Raw genomic sequence first — 13,688 nt, forward strand, 5'->3', positions numbered from 1 at the left:
TGGACGATTTTTTTCCGTTTTGTATATAAATGATTTCCACGCCCCATAGCTCAGTCTGAATTATGTTAGCCAGTTAGGATCCCTGCTGGCTCCCACCCCTCCACCCACGCAGGCGTGTCACTCGTGAATTCAGATCTTCTCCAGTGCCACTGGATGTTTAGCGCGCATCCAACGGTTGAAACGACTTAAGGTGTATATCCATGTATTAAATTACGTGTTCAAATTTTTCTAGCCATTGGATGCATAAAGGGCCTCTAATGGCACTGGAGAGGATCCAGTTCCATTAATATGTTGATTTAACCTAATTTCAAGTAGGTATTATTAAGACAAATTGAAATCAAACCGGGATCTGATTTGATTCGAGTTTTTTCGAGTTGACTTAATGGTCTCTTATTAGTTGTTATCGGTTCAATTTTTGTTGGTTATATATATATAAAAAATAAAACTAATGGGAAAACATTTTTTTTTTTCCAGATTTCATCAGTGTGTACAAGTTTTCTGATTTCAGTTTGGTTTTCGATTTGTTTTTTATTGATTTTATGAAAACCTAGGCCATGATTTCAAAGAACACTCCTTAGTTGTGCAGCTTGTTCTTCTGCGTGAGGCCAACAAGGGGACACACGTGGTATTAACACAGAGTGGGTTTTTAGGATTTCATAGGAGTGGGGACATTATTTTGCTGCCCATTATATTTAGGTGTAGGAGCTATACGATCAGGTAGTGTTCATTTCCCCTTGCTAAAAAACATAAAATGGAAATATCCCCACAATAACAATGTATAAGGGATCTCCCATGACTGAACAACGATAATGCATGAAATAGTATACTATGGGATCCACCACATGGTCAAGGTCCGAGAGAGAAAACTATTTAAGAAAAGAAAAAAAAAACATAGCAAGCAAGTGATAGTAAATTAGCCTCATGGGAAAGTTTTTCCTTCAGGCTGCGTTTGGTAGTCATTCAGTTTCAAAAACGATGTTTCGTGTCGAAAACAGAAATTTCAGTTTCTGTGTCAAAATGTCGTTTAAAAAAAAAAATGGTGTTCGGTGAACCTGTTTCAGGAACGATTACCCTAGTTGTTTACTTTTTTTTCCTCCCCATTTCGTTTCAAAAAACACCAAATGCTTTATTCTTCTATTTTTTTTTTTTTTTTTTTTTCATATAACAGAAAAATGTCAGAAACATTTTTCTGAATAACTACCAAACGCCGCCTAAGACTAAATCGTCGAAAAATGTTGTTTGTCCAGAAGCATGGCCTATGCCAATGCTCCCTGTGTCAGAGTCTTTCCTCTCATAATAAGAGGTAGATGTCATTTCATACCGGTGGAATTGGGAATGCCATTAACTATTAAATTCCCTTTTTTGTAAAGATTTTTTTAATGACCCATGAATCTAATCATTTGAGTGTTAAAAGGATGAAGGAAAACTCGGTCTTTTACTAAATATAATATAAACGAAAACCACTCACTTGTCTTGAAAACTTGATACTAAGATATCACTGAAGGTTACACTGAAACCTCATCTGAGTGTTTTCCTTCTTTCATTTTTGGAAGTAGGAGTTCATTTTGGCCATGGTATTCGGAAATGGAATCTTAAAATGGCCCCTCACATCTATGCAAAAGTAATTGTATTCATATTTTTAAGAGAAACATGAAGTAAACCAAATCATGAACACATTTTTTTTTTTATATATTTTTTAATGGAAAAACATGAGCACATTCATTTAAGGATTTTGGAGTATAACTAGTAGGGAGTATCAAAGCAATCTTTTGGCAATCATGGTTAACGTTTTCCAATCTCTAATGAGAGATCAAAACTTACAAAACTTGGAAGTTATCAAACACTTTAAAAACTAATAGCTTCGTTTCGATAACATCATTAGAACAAACAATTTCTACCTTCAGTTCCGCCTTGGTGAAGTCATCTATAGAGTCTCTAATAAAAATCAGCAACCTTAGTAATTCTAATTGAACAATCCACGTTTGTTTGTTATAAAAATCACTTTATGTCTCCCACTTTATGACACTGAAAGTTATAATTCAAGTGTTAATGAATTAGTGAGAAGCCTACAAATAATAAAATAATAATAATAATAAATAAATAATTCTTTTGAAGAATCATATGATACAAAATTCAAAAAAATAAAAATCATAATATTATTTTTTCATAAAGATGAATGATTAATAAAAGATAATAGAATTGACATACCTTTTGGAGATATAGATCTTACCTATGTAAAAGATTTTGCAGAAAATTAGTAAATGATCACAATAGGATGAAGCCATAAAACAATCCAAGGGACTCACAAGTAATTAGGGTGCTCACTCCAACTGGATAGGTATACCACAATCCGGTATTTTGAGCTTCCAAAAAATCCCTTTGCTTGTATGACGTTGAGATATTTATATCTCTAGGGTGGAGATGACTAGCCATAAAGTCCAACCCCAAGTGAGATGCTAACCATCTAATGATCATATCCAAAATGCCCCTTGGGCTTACCTTGATAATTACTAAAATGTCCCAAAAAAAAAAAAGGAACAAAAATACAATATACCAATTTCATAAATCAAAATCGGTTTTTGCAAAAGGAAAAATAGATAATATTTTTATATTAATAAATAAAACCATTTTTCTTGTAAAACTATTTTGACAACAAATCTTTTCAAATTGGCAGTTGGAGGTACGTGTACACTTCTATAATTATCAAGTCATTGGTAATGGAATATTAGTCACTAAGATCAACACTCAATGTATACAAGGTCTTTCTATGGATATACTCCACAGATCTTTAGTGTATTGACCATCAAGAGACTAGTCCTCATGTCTTCTATAATCTGAGTAATTTTGACTTGCACCTCTCAAACACATCACAGTCCAACAATGCATATATAAGCACATAATGCATCATGATAGGTGCGGTAAAGTCGAGAACTATAACGTGGCTCATCGGGATGATCATCCATAAACCAGTCTACTAATCAAGTAGATCAAACAATAATGTATCATTTAATCAATTCCATAAGCCACATAATATACATATCACATGCCACAAAATATCAGATTGCGATTTTTTTGTTGGATGACCGTGTTGGCTCCACTAGGCCACGTCTTGTAAATCTAGAGTTGTGGCTCATTTAATATAAGTTATTTTCTCAATAATAAAAAAAAAAAGAACAAATGCCACAAAATAAAATGAAAATATCTAATAATTATGTGCAAAAATAACATTGATAAAAATGTGTTGGGCCATACAATTCCAACAAATAATAATCTACCTAATGGCTCTTTGTTGTTCGCTACTATGTTTGGAAGGTAAAGGAAAATATAAAAAATGAAAGAAAACCATAATAAGACAAAAATTATAATTAGTTTATGCTTCTTTCTTTCTTCATTTTAGAATTATTCTTTTATTGTCTTTTTCTTGCATACAAAATATAATAAAATGTTTTGGTTGTCGATAGTCGGCACATATAGAAGGATAAATGTATACACGCAAATCACAATAGTTAGAAAGACCTTTGCAAGTCTACCCTTTATGAGTTCTTACAATTTTTCATGGTAATTCTTATTGTTATGGGAGAGGATTTCCTACAATAGTAATATAATAAAGAATTCGTATCTCGCACCAATGAGAGGTTGGAAAATGTATTATCATATGGGCTCCACTGTTTATTATGTGAGAAGGGTATAAAAGCAACATAACAATCTTTCTCCCATTCTTCATAAATTCATTAAGTTAAAAAACTTTTCATGTTAGAGATATTATTCTTGGATTTTTTTTTTCTACCACTTTATATTCTGCAACAGCTAAAATGTTCCAAGAAAGGTACACAACAAGGATTTGTCTTTGAAGGTCCTAACTGATATCCTTTTGTAGCGAAGACCGAGTAATTGATCTCGTTATGGCTAAGCCAAGGCTTTTATAATATGGGTTTGGGTGCTCATGCTCCTATCTTGCTTGCTTTAGATGTTCATTGAGGCCATCAAGATTGGGTACTTCAGTTGGCACTTTGACAAAATAATTGAGCTAGCAGAGATTCCTATGTGCTCGTTTAACACACTTGATAAGGTGGAAATTCTAACTCATCTAAGTCGAGGAAAACTACTGCTACTTGGTCCGACCAACCTCTACGGTAGAGCTTGAAATGCTTTTGTTCACCCGGATATATATAGACCAATCGATGATCTTATTAGGAAAATTTACATCCATCTCCCCTTATGTTTGACCTAATTACATCCACCCCCTCGCATTTCATTTATTACCAATAAACCCACCTAAGCTAGCATTGTAAGAGGGTGTTAGTTTTAAAATAGAAAAAGACATAAATATTCTTTTACATGTGTTAACTAAAGCAACCAACATGAAGTACCTATTTACCATTTCCCACTTCTTATATCAAAATCCCCAAATTCCCCAAACTGAAAAAACCTACCTTGTATGGCAAAGGTAAGTTTCTGAGAATTCTGGTGGGATAAGGTGTTTGAAGAATCAATGAATCTCCACTGTGTTCCGACCCCCAAGGAGGTTCTTCAAGTATGTTGCCAAGGAAGTATCGGCACCGATACTTCCTTGGTTGTTTCGATGATGTGTCAAGGTACCCTGATCAGCCCTAAAATCCCCTTAAATCGCTATTAAACACTGACCTTGACACCAACAAAGATATGTCTGGCCTCATATTGAATAAAAACCTCATGAATTCCCTCATAGCTGCCAGCACATCTACTCCCACCACTCACGGAGCGAATCCATTCACCCATGCCTCGTAATTGGTTTCCATCGACTATGAATACTATCTCGAATTCCTCTCGAATTCCCATGATAGTCTTTTTCATTCAAGAACCTGCAATTGATTTGATTTGATTTTAATTGGATGGTAAATTAGATAAAATTCATAAATCCATGAGATGATGATTCACCTTGGGGAGGCGTTGATAAGGACGAGTTTGAGAAGAGATCAAGTCAGCAGATGGAGGCAAGGATGCTGATCATGGTAGAGACAAAGTGACTGACATAGACACACCTATCAATGTGGAGAGCATTGAGGATGCTGAGTAAGTTGTCGGCGTAAAGTTCAAGAGAGGTGTCGCATCGAAAATTGAAGTAGCCAGGGTTGACACTCCCCGCACAAACTAGATCATAGAGAATGATTCAGGGGTGAAGTAAGGAATGATACTCTTCCATGCGGATTGATTAGTGCCGAAGCCATGGGCAAGCACCAGCATCCTCTCGCCGTTCCCTCTCACTTGCATTTAGAATCTCTGAAAGATCGTTTCCCATTTCTAATGATTTGTGAAGAGAGGAAGATGAGGGGATTGAAGCTTGAAGAGGGAGAGATAAACAAGGGCCACTGGTATTTATATTCATCCCTTGGTTTGTAAAGAACCACTCTCTGCTAGTCTCCTCTTTCCGTTTTCAAACGGTTTCGTCTTACCCCATTGGAATTCTCAAAGACTTACCTTTTCCGACAAGGTAGGTTTTTTTAGTTTGGGAAATTTGGGGATTTTGATATAAGAAGTGGGAAAGGGTAAAATAGGTATTTCATGTTGGTTGCTTTAGTTAATACATGTAAAAGCCTATTTATGTGTGTATATATATATATATATATATTTTATTTTAAAACTAACACTCATCTCACATTGTTAGTTTGTGTGGATTTATTTATAATAAACGAAATACGAGAAAGGTGAATATAATTAGGTCAAATGTCAACGGAGGTGGACATAAATTTCCCTTTTTATTATTATTCTTTTTGTAATAAATTTAGGTTTATTCTTTGTAGTGTTTACTTTTGTAAGGAAGATATCATTCAAAACAAAATAACAAGAACACAAGGTTCACACGAGGGCCAAGTCAATCAATGGGAAAACCATTGAACAAAATTTTTTTTTTTTTTCGGTAAACTTGAGCAAAACATCTCGTTATCAATATGAAATGTAGTGGACATAAATTCAATCACTCTCTCTCACCATCTCTCTTTCCCATCTTAGTATCTCCTCTCACGGTATCCCTGTGGTGTGACAATATGCTGCTTCAAGTTGAAGTCTTTCCTCCAGACTCTGAAGCATCTACAAGAGAGCTTGAATCCACTCCAGTATGGGTTCAAATAGACAATATCCCCGCTGATGCACTCACTTATCACACTGTAAAGACTGCTGTATCTTGCATGGGAAGACTTTGATTTAAGTTTGATTGTTTGAATTTGTTAGAAATCGGATTCCCCCTCAACACAGCCAAAGCCAAAGTCTCTGTTGAAAAACATAGACCACTTTGTTTGAACTCAACTCACTATCTCAATAATGAGTTTCAAATCTTTCAGGTGCTCTCATCAACCCACTCCCTCACACCCATGCAAGTGGGCCCAATAACGTGTCCACATTCTTAGCATCTTTATTCCGTATGGAGGATCCACTTTGGTTGCAGAACTTTCTTTTTTTAGAAACAAATGCTTTTACTTTTTTTGCATCTGCCATGGTCCCCCATTCGGTTACCCCTTTACTAACCCTAGTGGAAACACTAGTACCATTACCCGACAGCTGCGGGTTGCCCCACAGTGCTCCCTTGATTCCTCATAACCCCCACCCACCATCAATTGTGACCAATGCTAACAGATCTACCCACCATTCTCCAATTCCCACAAATCCCAACATCTGACACTACAACCAACAAAAACCAAACTTTGTTCAATATCTGTGACCTAATCGCTTAAACCGATGACCCTAACCGTGTCCTTGACTTCATTGTGGAGAGGTTCAAAGGGAGGGTTGTTCCAGTGTGTGGTGGCATGTTGGATGAAGAGTCTGTAGAAACGCAACCCTAAAATGATGCAGAAGATAATGGAAAAACAAAACAAACAATGCACACAGATTTTACGAGGTTCGGCAAGGTTGCCTACGTCCCCAGTGAGATGAGATCCTGCTTCACTATCAATGGAGAATAGGGTTACAGCGCTCTTCCTCACACCTCTCCGTATTGCTTGCATTACAGAGAAAGAAACCCTCGCTACAAATATATAGCAAAAAAAAAACCCTAATCCAGAAAGTACACAATTGCCCTCAAATAAAAAATTCGAGCGGGGGGTTGCGCCCCCCTACAACCTCTGCTATGCAGGGGGGCCTCCTGCCCCCCTTACAACCCCCACGGCCCGCTAACCGGCTAGCGGGACCGTCGTCCAGCCTGTCTAGGTGCTGCACCAGTACTCCCTGGATTAAACTGCGACGGAATACAAGACATCATACACCAACAAAGCCCAACACTATGGGCAGAACAATGAAGAAGCCATGTCACATGGGAGTATGCCAGGGGAATCCGTGCAGTGCCAGGTAATCCTAACTACTGTGTTCCATTCTTTCTCAATTTATATTTCTTACCTTTTCTGTGTTGCGCTTAGTATTGTGTTGGCGTGGTTTAACGTTGAGAAGAAATACTGGAAGAGACAATTGTTTCCAAGGTACATACAATCCTTCCCTGTGTATCTTTATTTCCGTGTTGTTATCTTCCTAGGTGACCGATATATTTCTTGTTTTAAATTTAATTGGATTCTTAGTTCCATTAGGGTAATCTGTGGTTCTTTTTCACATATATTTTGCTAATTGTGGTAGTAGTCCATATTCCGGTTGTGGAGCTTCTCTCTTTGAATCTATATTTTGTATTTAGTTTTTCTTCTCCTGCATTGTCAATATGCATGTACTAAGTTGGAACGAGAGGCTTACTCGGCCACTACTAGAGGATGCCTTTACTCTCATGTCAAAAAAGTGAATTCGGATATAATTTTTCTATGTGAAACTAAGATTGTTGATCACAGCTCTTTCAAATTGCCCAATTTGCAAAAATCTTATAATTACACCCATTTTATTAACAGCTCGGGAAACTCTGGGAAGAGAGGTGGCTTATGGCTATTGGTTAAATCAGACCTCTCATACTCTTCCATTGCTGAGGGGAACTGCTTCTTCTCAATTTATCTGAACCCAACTGTCGATTTACCTATTTATTGGGCTTTGGTTTGTTTGTATGCTCCTCCTCACCCGAACGAGAGATCTAAATTCTGGACCCTTTTAAACGATCATCTAGCGTCATTTAGGGTGCCCTTCGTTGTTATGGGGGATTTCAATGAGATAACTTCACAAGACCACAAATTAGGTGGAAATCCCTTTAAACCCACTTCGTCAGTTCTAAATTTGGAGAATATGCTCTCTTTTCATAATCTCCATAGTATCTAGCCTCAAGGGAACCCATATACATGGTCAAACAAGCCAAAACCCCCCAAAACTCATCAAAGAATGCCTTGACCACGTGTATGCCAATTTAGATTGGATCACTTTTTGCCCCAACCCATCCATTACCAAACTGGCATTACTGGGGTCGGATCACAACCCGATAGTATTTGGAACTTCTGGAACTAAACCAAAATCCAAAAAGTTGTTCTATTACCAACATGCTTGGATGGCCCGGCCTGATTTCTTATCTTTTTGTTCTGGTAAGTGGCATGAACTTGATAGTGATAATCTCACTACAAAGTTGGCATCCTTAAGCAGGATATTGAGCAGGTGGAACTGGGAGACATTTGGACACATCGAAAATATATAATTTTATTTCTTATCCAAATTCCTTCATTTGGAAAATAATGAGACAAACTGGGTCTCTGAACCCATTCCTAGAATGGAATGGATTAGGAGCAAAATGGAATGGATTTTGGAAGCGGAGGAAAGTTTTTGGCATCAGAAATGGAGACAAATGTACATCACTGATGGGGACAGAAATACAAGGTATTACCATTTCGTTACCAAGGTAAATCAACATAGGAGGAAAAATGATTATATCTTTAACAGATGCGAGGAAAAGTTGTCCTCTCCTGGAGCAATTGCTTCAGAATGTACCTCCTTTCTTTCGCAACTATTTACTACCTTTAACCCCCTGGACCCAGGATTTATTGAATGCCTTTTTTCTCCAATAGACACAAACCTAACCATTTTGGTTTCTAACCCTCCAACTTTTTTGGAAATTAGAAATACGGTTTTTTCCATTGGACCCTTCAAATCACCTAGGTTTGATGGATTTCAGACTGTATTTTTCCAGAAATGTTGGGACTTCCTTGCTCATGACATCTGTAAATTTGTAAATGATTTTTTTAAATCATCTACCCTTCCACACTCTTTCAATCATACACTAATTTGCCTAATCCCTAGGAAGGAAAATGCCCATTATGTAGGAGATTTTAGACCAATTGGCCTCTATAATGTCTTGTACTAGATAATTGCTAAAATTTTAGCAACGAGACTCAAACCCATCTTACATTGTTTCATATCCCCCTCCCAAAAAGCATTTATTCCAGGAAGACAAATTTCTGACAATATAATTATTGCTCAAGAAATTTACCATTTCCTAAAACGGAAAAAAGGTACATTGGGTTTTGTAGCAATAAAATTAGACATGGAGAAAGCTTATGACAAAATCGAATGGGGGTTCATCTTGGCCATCTTCAAATTTTTAGGTTTTGGAGAGAAGTGGATTGATATGATCAGAAATATTATTACAACCACATCTTCCTCTATCAAAATCATTGGCTCAAGTTTTAACCACTTTAGTGCATCAAGAGGGATCCGGCAAGGCTGTCCTCTCAACCCTTTTCTCTTTATAATGGTCATGAAAGTGCTCTCTTGACTCCAACCAACTTACAAGGATTTGAATCTTTTCAAAGGTATCAAAATTGCCAGGTCTGCACCCGAGATCACTCATCTCTTCTTTGTTGATGATAGCTTTATTTTTTGTAGAGCCAACCTTGAGGATTTGAATACCATTAAATGTATTCTGGAATTGTTTTCTGATCTCTTTGGACTTAAGGTTAATTTTGAAAAAAGTGGGCTAGCTTTTAATTCCAACATTGATGTATCCACAAAACATCTGTTACGCAATACTATTGGAATAAAGGAAATGGATAACAATTCCATTTATATGGGAACTAAGCTAGTTCACCAACGGGCCAAAGTTCTCTCTTTTATTAAACTTTTGGAGAGAGTGAAGGAAAAACTTAGCTTATGGAAATCTAGGATGCTTTCATATGCTAGTAGAAGTGTTCTTCTCCAATCCACTTTGGCATCAATACCATCTTACTTCATGAGCTGTTTTGCCATACCCAAAACCATATGCAAAAAGTTGGACTCCATTTATCTTCACTTTTGGAATGGGGATTCAATAAATGAGAAAAAATGCCATCCGATTGGGTGGGAAAAAATTTGTCAACTAAAGTCTTATGGGGGCCTTGGAATAAGAAAGTTGGAAACTCACAATATGGCGCTTCTTCTCAAATTAGGATGGCGGTTACTAACAAACAGTAACTGCTTATGGGCTAGAATTCTCAGGGCCAAGTACTTTCATAACATATCCCTCTTTGATCCCCTGACTCTGAAAGTAAGGGGTTCACTTTGCTGGAACAGCATAGCTAAGATCATCTCACGGCTAAAACAGATAGTCATCAGGAAAATTGGTAATGGAATGACTACTTTCATTTGGAACGACCCATGGATTCAAAATGGAAATAATGCTCTCGAGATTCAAAATTTCCAAAATCAAAATGCCTCGAGTCTTTTGATAGTCAGTGACATCACCCTTAATCAACCATGGAACCATAAATTGATGAACTCGATATTCCCTGTCCATGTAACAGAGATCATAACCCATACCCTGCTTTCTCAACAAAGGGATAGTTGGTGGTGCCTCCTCTCAAAGGAGGGGCATTTCAAAACTAATCTTGCTGCAAAATACATCATGACAAACCATGCAACTAGACCCCCTAACCGCCCTCACAGATGTCACTGCATTTCCCCTTGTACAAAATGGTGGCAATTTTTTTTGAAAAATAAAGATCCATCCAAATTCAAACTGGAGAACTATCAATAATGGTTTGCCAACCAAGGATCTTATATCCAAATGGATAAATATTGACCCTCTCTGTGGAATTTGCCACAACAAACGGGAAACAACATTCCATGTTCTTTTTGAATGTGAGTTTGCTAGGAAGATATGGGTTGCCGGCCCTTTGGGATTTAGACCCAATCATGTCCCTGCTTTAGATGTGAACAAATTAGTAATGCCATGTTTCAATACGGGTCTTGTACCAAAAAAGGATTTAAAATGGTTTTTTTTTTCAATATTCATGGTTACTAGCTACTTTATTTGGAAACATAGAAACCAATCTGCTTTTTCTGATAATAAATTTGAACAACAAACTATCAAGCAGGTTGAATTTTGGATCTCCTATGGATTACCCAAGATTGAAGCCAAATCACAGAAGATATCAAACTCATCTCAAACAAATGAACCTGAATCCCTACCCACATATACATCATCATAATTACTAGTGCAAGGGAAACAACATCAAAATTTACTGCTTGGGCTTTATGTATTATCCTACATGGGCAATATATGCTAATGGAATCCAATTACTGTTTGACAGGAGATGATGGTGAGGTAGAGGCTAGAGGGCTCCTATATCGACTAACCAAAGCAAAAGGACATCTGAAGATTGAATCAATTTGGAGTGATGCTACAGAAATCAGATGGGCCATAGAGAAAAACTACAAACCACTTTTGAATTTATGACCAAGAACTATAATATTATTAGATGTAGAACTTGATAATCAAGCTATCTATCCCAAATTTTGTAAGATAACCAATTCTAGGTACATAGGGGAGCTCAAATCGCTAGCCAGTGAAGCATTAGCGAAAAGGCAATATTTATATAAATCAGATACGCTATGTAATCTGCCTAGTTTTAAGTAATCAAATTTTTCCTTGTTTGAATAAAAAAAAATTTAAATAAGAAAAAAAAAGTGATATATAGGTCACACTAACTCCAACTGCATGTACTGAGTTTCAGACCATCAAATACCCCACTTAGTGTCACTCTCCATGAATTGATGAAATGGCAACATGGTTGCTATTACTCGTTACTTTGTATGGACTGCTCGAAATCATTGCAAGTCTAGGAAACCCCTAGATCCTCACCAAATCTTAACTAAGTTGAGTATATAACTGGATAAAAATCTGCTTTGTTTCAACCATCGATTTAGATCTTGGTATTGGATCTTGGCACGGTGGGTATTGATAACTTTTGCCCCTTGTTTTTCCTTAAAAAGTACTTTTTTTTTTCACTCTTTTACCCCTTAAAAAATACTGATAATCGATCCAAATCGATAAGGATCAAAAATCAAAAATCAATCTTAATTGAAACCAATACGACTGATATGATACCAATACTTGAAACCATGGATTCAACCCTCCAAATGAATACCAAATGGTTTTATCCAAGGTATCAATTATTATTATTTGTGATGGGTGTCATTCCTCAAATTGGAAGAAGCAAATTGGGCTGTTGTGACTTATATTAAAAAAATGCATTTGTGCATCTTTAAGTTCTTGTTACATAGAGGGCACATAGGAATAAAAAGTCAGGATTGCTCAAGGGTCGGAACAAGCGACGCAATTAAGACTCACCACTTTCGCCATTTTGAACTTATAGCAAGGACCAATGGTCGTGGAAAATATTCTCTTTTTTTGTTGGGTTACTTTTGATAGTCATTCCTTTTCAAAAAGGACATTTCGTATCTAAACCAGATTTTTCTCATTTCTTCACCCGCATTCATTTAAAAATAAAAAATAAAAAATAAAGAGTAAACACCAAACGAAAGATTCCATTTTCTTGTTCTCCTAAAATGAAAAAACATCAAAAATATTTTTTCTGATCAACCTTAGATGCAAGTGGATGTAAGTGAAGTTTTTAAATATTTTGTTTCATTCTCTATGCTCAACCGGACAAGACACTCAATCCTCTAATATTTTTATTTTAAGTATAAAAATTCCTTTGAAGAATTTAGATACCATAATTGCTAAGTCATTACAAACATTTCCATATTAAATTTTTAATTAATTTCTCTTCCTCTCATTTGCATTTGCTACAATCATGCAAATACTCATTTAAAAAAAAAATCACAATCAAAGAGTCTCATCCGGGTTGAATGATCGAATTGTGGTTTGTCTAGTACCCAAATAGACTTGGTCAAAATGAGGACCAACATGAAAACATTCTCAAATGATGACTTGACCAATCTGACCATGGTTCAAATCCCACCCCAATTATTGATCCAATACCTATCCAATCCATGCATGCACACCATACCTTGACACCAATCAATGAATCATAACCTTAGACTGAAGCCCCATACAACAAACAACATTTCCGTAAGACCAACTACCGATAGTGAGACATGCCGACTGAAACTCACACCCAGCCAACTAAAGGGCCAATGCCGATGGGACAAAGGCTTTTTTCCACTAGCCCAGCTACCCGGTAGGAAAGACTTCATTCTATCAACTATTGTATACTCTTCCTCAAAATACTTCCATGCTTTCAAGTAGAATATTGATTCATAAGATGAGGTCAAGGATCTTATATATATATATATATATATAAAATATATAAGGGCACATCTGAGTCCACCCACGTCACCAAATGGAAATGAACAATGAATTCCTGAGACACTGGAACAACAAGACCTCATATATGGGATACTATGCTTTTACTATCGGCACTAATTTTCTACTCCCATTCAGTTTAAAGTCCAAACATGTCGAGTTTCAACCAAAACAAACATCTTCAAGTACCCCCACTACCCGCCCCAAACACCCCCCCCCC

At 36.6% G+C, this 13,688-nt stretch overlaps 1 pseudogene; it reads right to left on the reverse strand.

Annotated features, from left to right (window-relative positions):
- Positions 1–4,489: 4,489 nt before the first annotated feature.
- On the reverse strand, positions 4,490–5,278 carry LOC122060846 (annotated as a pseudogene).
- Positions 5,279–13,688: the final 8,410 nt, after the last annotated feature.

The sequence above is a fragment of the Macadamia integrifolia genome, chromosome 14 (assembly GCF_013358625.1).
Source record: "Macadamia integrifolia cultivar HAES 741 chromosome 14, SCU_Mint_v3, whole genome shotgun sequence".
Taxonomy (NCBI): domain Eukaryota; kingdom Viridiplantae; phylum Streptophyta; class Magnoliopsida; order Proteales; family Proteaceae; genus Macadamia; species Macadamia integrifolia.